The sequence below is a fragment of the Pan paniscus genome, chromosome 19 (genome assembly GCF_029289425.2).
Source record: "Pan paniscus chromosome 19, NHGRI_mPanPan1-v2.0_pri, whole genome shotgun sequence".
Classification (NCBI taxonomy): Eukaryota; Metazoa; Chordata; class Mammalia; order Primates; family Hominidae; genus Pan; species Pan paniscus.
Genome location: NC_073268.2, coordinates 53,150,324 through 53,159,606, shown reverse-complemented (window position 1 = coordinate 53,159,606; position 9,283 = coordinate 53,150,324). Strand labels below are relative to the sequence as shown.

The 9,283-nt window shown below is 54.0% G+C and overlaps 1 protein-coding gene across 1 annotated transcript in view; it reads left to right on the top strand.

Annotated features, from left to right (window-relative positions):
- Nucleotides 1-199: 199 nt before the first annotated feature.
- The window catches only part of LOC100971960 (unconventional myosin-XV), a 74,160-nt gene continuing 65,076 nt past the window's right edge, over nt 200-9,283 (top strand). Inside the window, exon 1 of the mRNA XM_057300317.2 lies at nt 200-397. The gene's annotated coding sequence lies outside the window, so the exon portion shown is untranslated. The remainder of the gene's footprint in view (nt 398-9,283) is intronic.

Sequence of the window (9,283 nt, the reverse complement as noted above, 5' to 3'; positions counted from 1 at the left end):
TTTGTGAGTGCAGACCCTGGATTTAAGACCTCTGAGCAGCGGGGAAGGCTTCCTGGAGGAGGTATGCCTTTTGAGATGGATGCAGCAGGTTCTGTGAGGCTGCCAGGAGGGGTAGAGTTCCCGGGGGCCTCGGGCCCCGCTGGAGTGTGGAGCAGGCCCATGCTCAGCTCTCCAGGCTGTTCGTGGCTCCCCTGTCAGCTGCTCACTCCTTTCCAGAGACAAAACAGGAATAATAGACATCATTAAATATACATAGGGCCCCAGGCGGTCGGCGTGGTGGGCTGGGCCTCCCTTCCCCATAACACTGAGCTGCTCTGCTGGGCCAACCGTGCTCCTGGGCCAGCCAGAGGACCCCCATGAGGCGGCATGCAGGCGGGGAGCAGGCCACAGAACGCAGGTAAGGAGACCTTAGCCTAGAGTCCTTGGGGTCTGTCACTGGCCACCCTCGCATCCCAGGCTGCAGGGGTGATAAGGGAAGGGGCAGCAGCAGAGCTGGGGCCTCGCCCCTAACTCATCTTGAGGCCCTTCTCTGCCTCACTTTGTTCATCTGTGAGGGGTGTGATGCCCATGCAGTCCCCTCCTGGCGATGGTGGGATACCAAGACAGGCAGGGCCTCTGTGGCTTACCTCGGCCCCTCTCCTGACTGTCCTGATGCCTGGCCATGAGGCCCTAAGTGAGGGTTTCTGCCTGGCTGGTGGCCATTCCCACTTCCACTTTACAGGTAGGGGCTCTGGGCCCAGGGTGAGGTAGGGAAGGCCTTGAGTTCACAGGGTGTCAGGGTGAGTCCAGACCTTGGATTAGATCCAGGCCTGTTTTGTCCCCAAGGCTGGCTGGCAAAGGGTGGGAAATGAGGCCAGAGGCTGGGGGTCCTCAGGCAGTGAGGGCTCAGGTGAGAGGCTCCAGCCACTGGGCCACAAGTTCCTCACCGTGGATGGGCTTGTTCCTGGGCTAGATCTGTGTGCGCATGGATCAGGGCAGGCACTGCGGCTCTGTTATGTCCTGGGCTTTCTGGATCTGTGGTCAGGATGGTTGTGCAGTCTACATTTGCTTGTGAGAGAGCGAGCAAGGGATCCTGCAGCTGCGTATGCCCAGGTCAGTGTGAAGTGGCAGCTTGCGGTGCCCTTAAGGCTGGGGAAGCTCCCTAAGACCCCCCAAAGGTCTCTGACCCTCCCGTCCCCGCACCTGGGTAAGCTCCAGGCTTGGGCCTCACCCTGTCAGCCACCTTGTTCTCATCACCCTCCCTGATGATCACAGGCAGGGGTCTGCACCCTCACGCAGGCCCATGCCCAGGCAGCAGAGTTGCATTCATCTCCCAGGTGGCATCCCTGCAGCCTCCCGGGGGTAGTATGGCCTGCAGCTTTAGAAGACTCAGGTACATAGGAGCCAAAGACATGAATATTCATCTATCTGTCCCACACGTGTGCATTCACTCATTCTCCATCTTTCTTCCTCTCCAGCTTAGATTCCACAGTTTCTCATTTCGGAACCCTCCTTTGGCAAGAAAGCCGAGTCAAGACCCTCTCCTTCCCACTCTGTCCCTCTCCTAGACAGCTCACCTGACCTCCAGCTTCCATCTCGCCAGACCTGGGTCCGAGCAGCCTTTTTGACTCTCCACTGCACTGTCCTGTAGCCATCCCAAGCCCACCGTGTCCCAGACCAAACATGGCGTTCCCATACCCCCGGCCTCACCTCAGAGACACTCCCCGCACCCCCCAGCTGCACCAAGCCAACCCCAAGACTACTTGTCTCCACCCTCATCCCAGCCCCATCTAGCCTCTCACCAGGGCCAGCCTGTTTCACCTCATCCTGAATGTGTCCACTGTACACCATCACAGCATGCTCCCAGCTGTGTCATTGTCCCCTCTCCATTCTTTTCCACATGGCAGCCCGAGCTTCTTTTTATAATATTTTCTAAGAAGCCATGTGAGGCAGTGGTTGAGACTGTGGACACTCTGAAGCCAGACTGCCCAGGCTTAACTCCGCCTTCAAGCTGTGTCACTCACATAACCTCTCTGGGCCCATGTCCTCATCTGTAAAGTGGGAAGAGTAACCACACCGACTTCAGGAGGTTGTAGTGAGAGTTGAGCTCTGTGTGGCCTGGCCGTTCTGAGCACAGGTCTTGCAGTCAGGGACACAGGCCCCATGGCTTCCTCACTGTGGGCTCTCGGCTGAGGGATCTAACCTCTCTAAGATCAAGCCCTTCATCTATGTGAGAATCTAGTGAGATATTCCAGAAAAGCATTTAGTACCAAGCCTGGCACATAGTAAACATCTGGAAATGCGGAACAGTGACCAAAGTCCCATCCCTTTCACGGTCATTGGGCTAGTCCCTGCCTGCCACCCTGGCCACCTCTCATTTTACATGCCCTCAATCACTCTGCTCCAGCCATAGGACTGTCCTTGAAGCCCCTCTTACCACCTGACCTTTGCACATGCTGTTCCACCTGCCAGGAATACTGTTCCTTCTTCCATGTTATAAGCTCCCTCTTATACTTCAGATCTTGGCTCAGGGTTGCCTTGTCAGGAGAATCTTCCTGGACCTCCAGTGCAGTGTTTGGGCATCTGTGGGTCATGCCCTGACCTTCACAGCTCTTCTTGTTGATGTGACTCTGCTTAAAGTCTGCATCCAGGATGGGCACAGTGGATCATACCTGTAAACCCAACACTTTGGGAGGCTGAGGCAGGAATATTGCCCGGGGGCAAGGAGTTCAAGACCATCCTGGGCAACATAGTGGGACCCTGTCTCTACAAAAAAACATTAGCCAGGTGCGGTAGCCCACCTTTGTAGTCTCAGCTGCTTGGGCAGCTGAGGTGGGAGGATTGCTTGAGCCTGGGAGCTTGAGGCTGCAGTGAGCTGTGATTATGTTACTGCACTCCAGCCTGAGTGATGGAACCAGAGCCTGTCTCAAGAAAAAAAAAAAGAACAAAGTCTGTGTCCCCTACAACACAGGGAGCTCCATGAGAGCAGAGATCATGTCTGGTTCCACTCAACTCTGCAAACCCCAAGTGCCCTGCACAGTGCTTGGCACATAATAGATGCACAACTAATGCACAAGTAATATTTAAGGAATGAATGAATGAGAGACTTGCTCCCTGACACCCGCTCTGTGCCTGCACAGAGGATGGGGACCCTGAGAGGAAGGCAGGACCTGGAACCTACCAGAGAAGGGGCAGCCTCAGCTGACTACTATCCTGAGGTCAAGCCTGGGACCCAGAGACCAGGAGGGATCAAGTGGGCAGGACTTGCTGCCAGCAGTCACCCAGACCTCCTCACTCAGAGCAGACAGGCAGCAGCCTGTAGCAACGATGTTGGCAGTCATAACAACAGCTGCTTGCCCAGGCCAGCCACTGTGCCCGGCTCTCCGCTATCTCATGTAATGCCCAGGTCAGCCCTGGTAAGGGAGGCATCTACACTCACAGATGAGGAGACTCCAACGCTGAGGCTGCATGACTTGCTATGGGTCAGATCCAGGAGAGGAATGAGACCTGACCCAGAGCTCTGAGCCACTAGGCTCCACGTCCCCTGGGCTAGAGCTGGGCTTGCCTCTCTGAGAGGCAGGTTCTTCATCTGGACAATGGGGCTTTGCAGTGGAAAGATGCCTGCCTGAGGCTTTGAGGCAGGACTTGGGCAAGCCCGCTAGAGAATGGTGGCCTCTCAGCCTTTCTTCTGGACAGACAGACAAGGCTCCCCTACTTGGGGCAGACAGAAGGTATGGCTCTGGGAGGTGCTCTTGGGCCTGAAGGGCCAGCCCTGCCCTGCTTCTCCCCAGCAAGTCTCTGACCTCTCTCTGCTTCACTTTCAACAAATGTAACAAATGTTACATGACGCTGGGGTGGGGGTGGGGTTGGACCTGTGACATCTCAGGTCCCTGACATTCTTCCTGAGAGCCCCTCTAAAGTGGTGTTTCCACTCAGTCTCCAATCCCTTTTTTTTTCCATTTTCACATATACACTTTTTTGGGGGGTGGTGGGGGACAGGGTCTCGCACTGTCACACAGGCTGGATTGCAGTGGTGCAATCTCGGCTCACTGCAACCTCCACATCCTGAGTTCAAGTGATTCTTCTGCCTCAGCCACCACACTGTGCATATCTGTAGCTGGGATTACAGGTGTGCACCACCATGTTCGGCTGATTTTTGTATTTTTAGTAGAGACAGGGTTTTGCCATATTGTCTGGGCTGGTCTTGAACTCCTAGCTTCGAGTGATCCACCTGCCTCGGCCTCCCGAAGTGCTGGGACTACAGGTGTGAGCCAGCGCGCCTGGCCCACATTTACACTTTTAAATGTTACATTTTTTTTGGTTTTTGACTCAGAAATGCATTCATATGGATAAAAATCAAACTAATATAGAAAGATTTACAGTGAGATAACTATTCTCATTAATTTCTTGTGTATCTTTTGCTGTATTATTATTTTTTTTTTGAAACGGAGTCTCACTCTGTCGCCTGGACCGGAGTGCAGTAGCATGATCTCAGCTCACTGCAACCTCTGCCTCCCGGGTTCAAGAAATTCTCCTGCCTCAGCCTCCCAAGTAGCTAGGACTACAGGCGCACGCTGCTACACCCAGCTAATTTTTTTGTATTTTAGTAGAGATGGGGTTTCACCGTGTTGCCCAGGCTGGTCTCGAACTCCTGAGCTCAGGTAATCAGCCTACCTTGGCCTCTCAAAGTGCTAGGATTACAGGTGTGAGCCACCACACCTGGCGCTGTATTTCTTTTGTTTGTTTTGACAGAGTCTTGCTCTGTGTCAGAGGCTGGAGTGCAGTGGCATGATCACGACTCACTGCAGCCTCAAAATCCTGGCTCAAGCGATCCTCCCACTTCAGCCTCCTGAGTAGCTGGGCCTACAGGTGCTTGCCACCTGTAATTTTTCGGTTTGTTATCTAGGGACAGGGTCTCGTTATATTGCCTGGGCTAGTTTCAAACTCCTGGGCTCCTCCCATCTCAGCTTCTCAAAGTGCCCAGGCATGAGCCACTGCTCCTGGCTGCAGTATTTCTAATATGGAAATAAAAAAGCAAACACAAGCTGAGCATGGTGGCTCAGTGGCTCATGCCTATAATCCCAGCACTTTGGGAGGATGAGGTGGGCAGATCACTTGAGGCCAGGAGTTCAAGACCAGCCCGGCCAACATGGCAAAACCCTGTCCCTACTAAAAATACAAAAATTAGTCAGGCATGGTGGTGCATGCCTGTAATTCCAGCTACTCAGGAAGCTGAGGCCTAGGAGGTGGAGGTTGCAGTGAGCTGAGATCGCATCACTGCTCTCCAGCCCGGTTGACAGTGAGACTGTCTCAAAAAAAAAAAAAGGCAAACATAAGAATACAAACTTATATTCTTACCACCTCCCCTGACACACACACACACACACACACACACACACACACACACACACACACTCTTCCTACAGAAAGGCCTCAGTAAACACTGTAGTCAAAGGCTGTTCTGCAGCCTGCTTCCTGCACTAGCAGGTCCTGGAGATCGCTCCCTATCAGGACACAGAGATGGTCCACATTCCTTGTTATAGCTGTGTTGTGTTCCATCCTGGAATGCATTGTGGTGTACTGCAGCAATGAGCAGCTCTGTTTGTGTGTCCTTACCCATAAGGACGTGTAAGAGAGATCCCCAGGGGTGGATTACTTGCATCCTTCCTTCCTTCCCTCCCTCTTGTCCTTTTTCTTTTTTAAAACAATCAATATATAATCCGCACTCCATACAATTCACCCATCAAAGTGTACAATGCTGTGGTTTTAGTATGCTCACAAGTGTGCCCGCCTTGTGACCACCACAGTCCTGTCTTTTTTTTTTTTTTTTGAGACGGAGTTTTTGCTCTTGTTGCCCAGGCTGGAGTGCAATGGCTTCATCTTGGCTCACTGCAACCTCTGCCTCCCAGGTTCAAGTGATTCTCCTGCCTCAGCCTCCTGAGTAGCTGCGATTACAGGCATGCGCCACCACGCCCAGCTAATTTTTGTATTTTTAGTAGAAATGAGGTTTCACCATGTTGGTCAGGCTGGTCTCGAACTGTTGACCACATATGATCCACCTGCCTTGGCCTCCCAGAGTGCTGGGATTACAGGCATGAGCCACTGCACCTGGCCCTGGTCCTGTCTTTCTTGAAACCTCTTCCATCAGGTGTAACTTCCCTTGCCCCTGCTACTGTACTGGGACCATTCTTGTCACAGTCACCCCTGGAGCTCTAAGGAGCTGCATCCATTAGTCAGCTCTCCATTCTTGACTAACATGCTCATCTGTCATAGCGGTCCCATCTGTCATAGCAGTCCCGCCCTCCTGTGCAGCCCCCAGGACCCCACTCCCTCCTGGGCCTCTACCTCCTCCTCTGGCTGGCTTCGTGGTGCTCACTCACTGCCTCCTTGGCTCCTAAGCACTGCAGCCCTGCGGCTCATTCCGTGGCCTCTCTTCCCTCTATACTCATTCCCTGGTGTCATCCTCCAGAGCTGTGGCTTCAATGCCATCTAGATGCCAATGACTCCCTAACTGATGTCACCAGCCCTGGTGGCTGTGATGGCCCCCCAGCAGTGCCCAGTGCCCAAAGCTGGATCCTGGGCCCTACTCCCTCAATTTGCTCTGCCTGCAGCCTTCCTCATCCTGGTCAATGACCTGACGGCCTCTCCATTCTCTCTGATGTTCAGTAAGGAAACTTGGGAGCCATTCCTGCACCCTGCCTCATCCCCATCATCAAATCCTGTCAGTCCTACCTGCCACATGTCCCCAGCATCCTACCACTTCTCCACACTTTAACCGCTGGCAGCCTGGTGCAGGAGGACCTCCATAGCAGCTTCCATGCTGGCCTCCCTGCCTTCACCCTCACTCCTGCAGCCGCTTCTCCCATAGCAGTAGAGGCTGCTATCAAGACTGAGGTTGAGGCTAGGCTTGGTGGCTCACGGATGTAATCCCAACACTTTGGGAGGTCGAGGCAGGCAGATCACCTGAGGTCAGGAGTTCGAAACCAGCCTGGCCAACATGGTGAAACCCTGTCTCTACTAAAAATACAAAATTAGCTGGGCGTGGTGGTGTGTGCCTGTAATCCCAGTTTCTTGGGAAGCTGAGGCAGGAGAATTGCTTAAACCTGGGAGGCAGAGGTTGCCGTGAGCCAAGATCGCACCATCGCACTCCAGCCTGAGCAGCACAGCGAGACTCTGTCTCAAAAAAAAAAAAAAAAAGACTGAGGTCGAATTCCATCCCTTCTCTGCCAAAACCCTCCTCCCACGGCTCCTGCCTCACTGGCAGTCGAAGCCAAGCCCTCATTGTGGCCCACAGGCCCTGCACGTGTGCCCCTGAACTCTGACCTCACCACCCAGTGCACCCCCACTGCCCTCCAGCCACCTGGCCTGGCTGCTCCTCCACCTGCTTGGGACTGTGCACTGCCCACAGGCTCTCTCCATGGCCCCATAGCCACTAGGCCTTCCCTGACTTCCTGTTTAATGTCACACCCCCACTTCTTGCTGTCCCTTCCACAGCACTTACGCCCCATTATCTGTTACTGATTTTCCATGTTTATTGGCTTTCTCTCCACCCACATATGGTAACTGCATGAGGGCAGGGTTTTTCTCTGTTTTGTTTACAGCTGTGTCCCAGCACTTAGACGGTGCCTAGCATGCAGCACACTTCCCACAGAGGCTTTTGAATGAATGGGTGAGTGAGTAAATGCTGGCTCAGGACCCTTAGGGAAAGGGGCCAGGCTGACTGAGGAATCCAGGTTGGGGTAGCGGTGGGCAAGCACTGGAGAGGCCTTGGTGCCTGTTGGAGGCCCAGCTGGGCTCTGGTTTGCCCAGTGGCTTGGTCAGGGCCCTCCCCCTCCAGGCAGGAGCAGGTTGTGGGGTTAGCACGACTATGCTCCTGGCTCTGCCCAGTATCCTAAGCCACTCTAAACCCAGTGATGACCCAGGAGCTCAGTGGGCAGGAGGGCCTAGTAAGGGAGGTAGCTCTGGACCCGGCCAGGCCTGGGTTCTACCTTCCCAAGCCAGGTGGCCTCGAGCAAGTCCCTTCATCTTTTGAGTCTGAGTTTCCTCATCCGGAGAATGGATATACTAATAGCTCATATCTCACAGACCTGCTGTGAGAGTCCCATGAGACCACTGTGCAACACACCTGACTGGGGCCTCACTTTGGAAACTGGCTCCAAGAGGAGCTGGGGCAGTTGTTGATATCTCCAGGCTCAGAAAGAATGTCTTGGCTGGGCGCCGTGGCTCACATCTGTAATCTCAGCACTTTGGGAGGCCAAGGTTGGTGGATCACCTGAGATCAGGAGTTCGAGACCATCCCGGCCAACATGGTAAAAACCGTCTCTACTAAAAATACAAAAATTGGCCAGGCGTGGTGGCACATGCCTGTAATCCAAGATATTTGGGAGACTGAGGCACAAGAATTGCTTGAACCCGGGAGGCGGAGGTTGCAGTGAGCCGAGATTGCACCACTGCCCTCCAGCCTGGGCAACAGAGCGAGACTCTGTCTCAAAAAAAAAAAAAAAAAAGAAAGAACATTGCCCCTGTCCTTCATTTTTCCTCAAGCGGGCAAGAGCCACTGCCCAAAAACAGAAGGGAGAGTGGGCAGCCCCTCAAACTCCTGCTCTGCAGGAGGCCCACTTCCTGCATGTATCCCCTAACTCGCTCCAAAAGCCCTCCATCCAATTTCTCTGGTTTCCATCAAGCCCCACTCCCCATCCCTGTGAGACTGCCTGCACCAGGCACCAACAGCCCCTGGTGCAACTCCTCTGAGTGGCTGGGCACTGACTGGCTCCAGGTGAATCTTGGGAAGGAGGAGCAGGAAGAAGAGGAAAGTGAAGAGCCAGAGAAAGTGAGCAGGGGGAAGAGGCAGACAGAGAGGGGGAGACCTCACCGGCTGCATGGTCCCCTCTCTGCTCCTGCCACTTACCTGGGAAGGCCTCACCCTGTCCCTGTTTCACAGCTGAGCACGTTGAGGCTCTGAAGCCACTGATCTGAGGGCGTGGAGCTGGCAAGTGGCAGAACCAGGGCCAGAACCTTGCTGCTCTGGGGTCTCCTATGCTAAACCTTAAACAACCAAAGAATTAGCTCTGGGACCAAAAGACTGAACCAGAGTTCAGTAAGTAGGGAGCTTGATGTTAACTGAGGTCCATCTTGAGGAGGAAGAGGAGGAGGAGAGCTGGTTCTGAGGCTTCAGGTCTCAGAGCTGCCACTCCCCACCCCCGCTGGCCTGCCCAGTTTTCCCCACCCCCTACCTCTTTTAGTGCAGGTTCTCAAAAGTGAGTTAGACTGGCCACCAACCAGACTTTGGACATGCAGCCTTAGG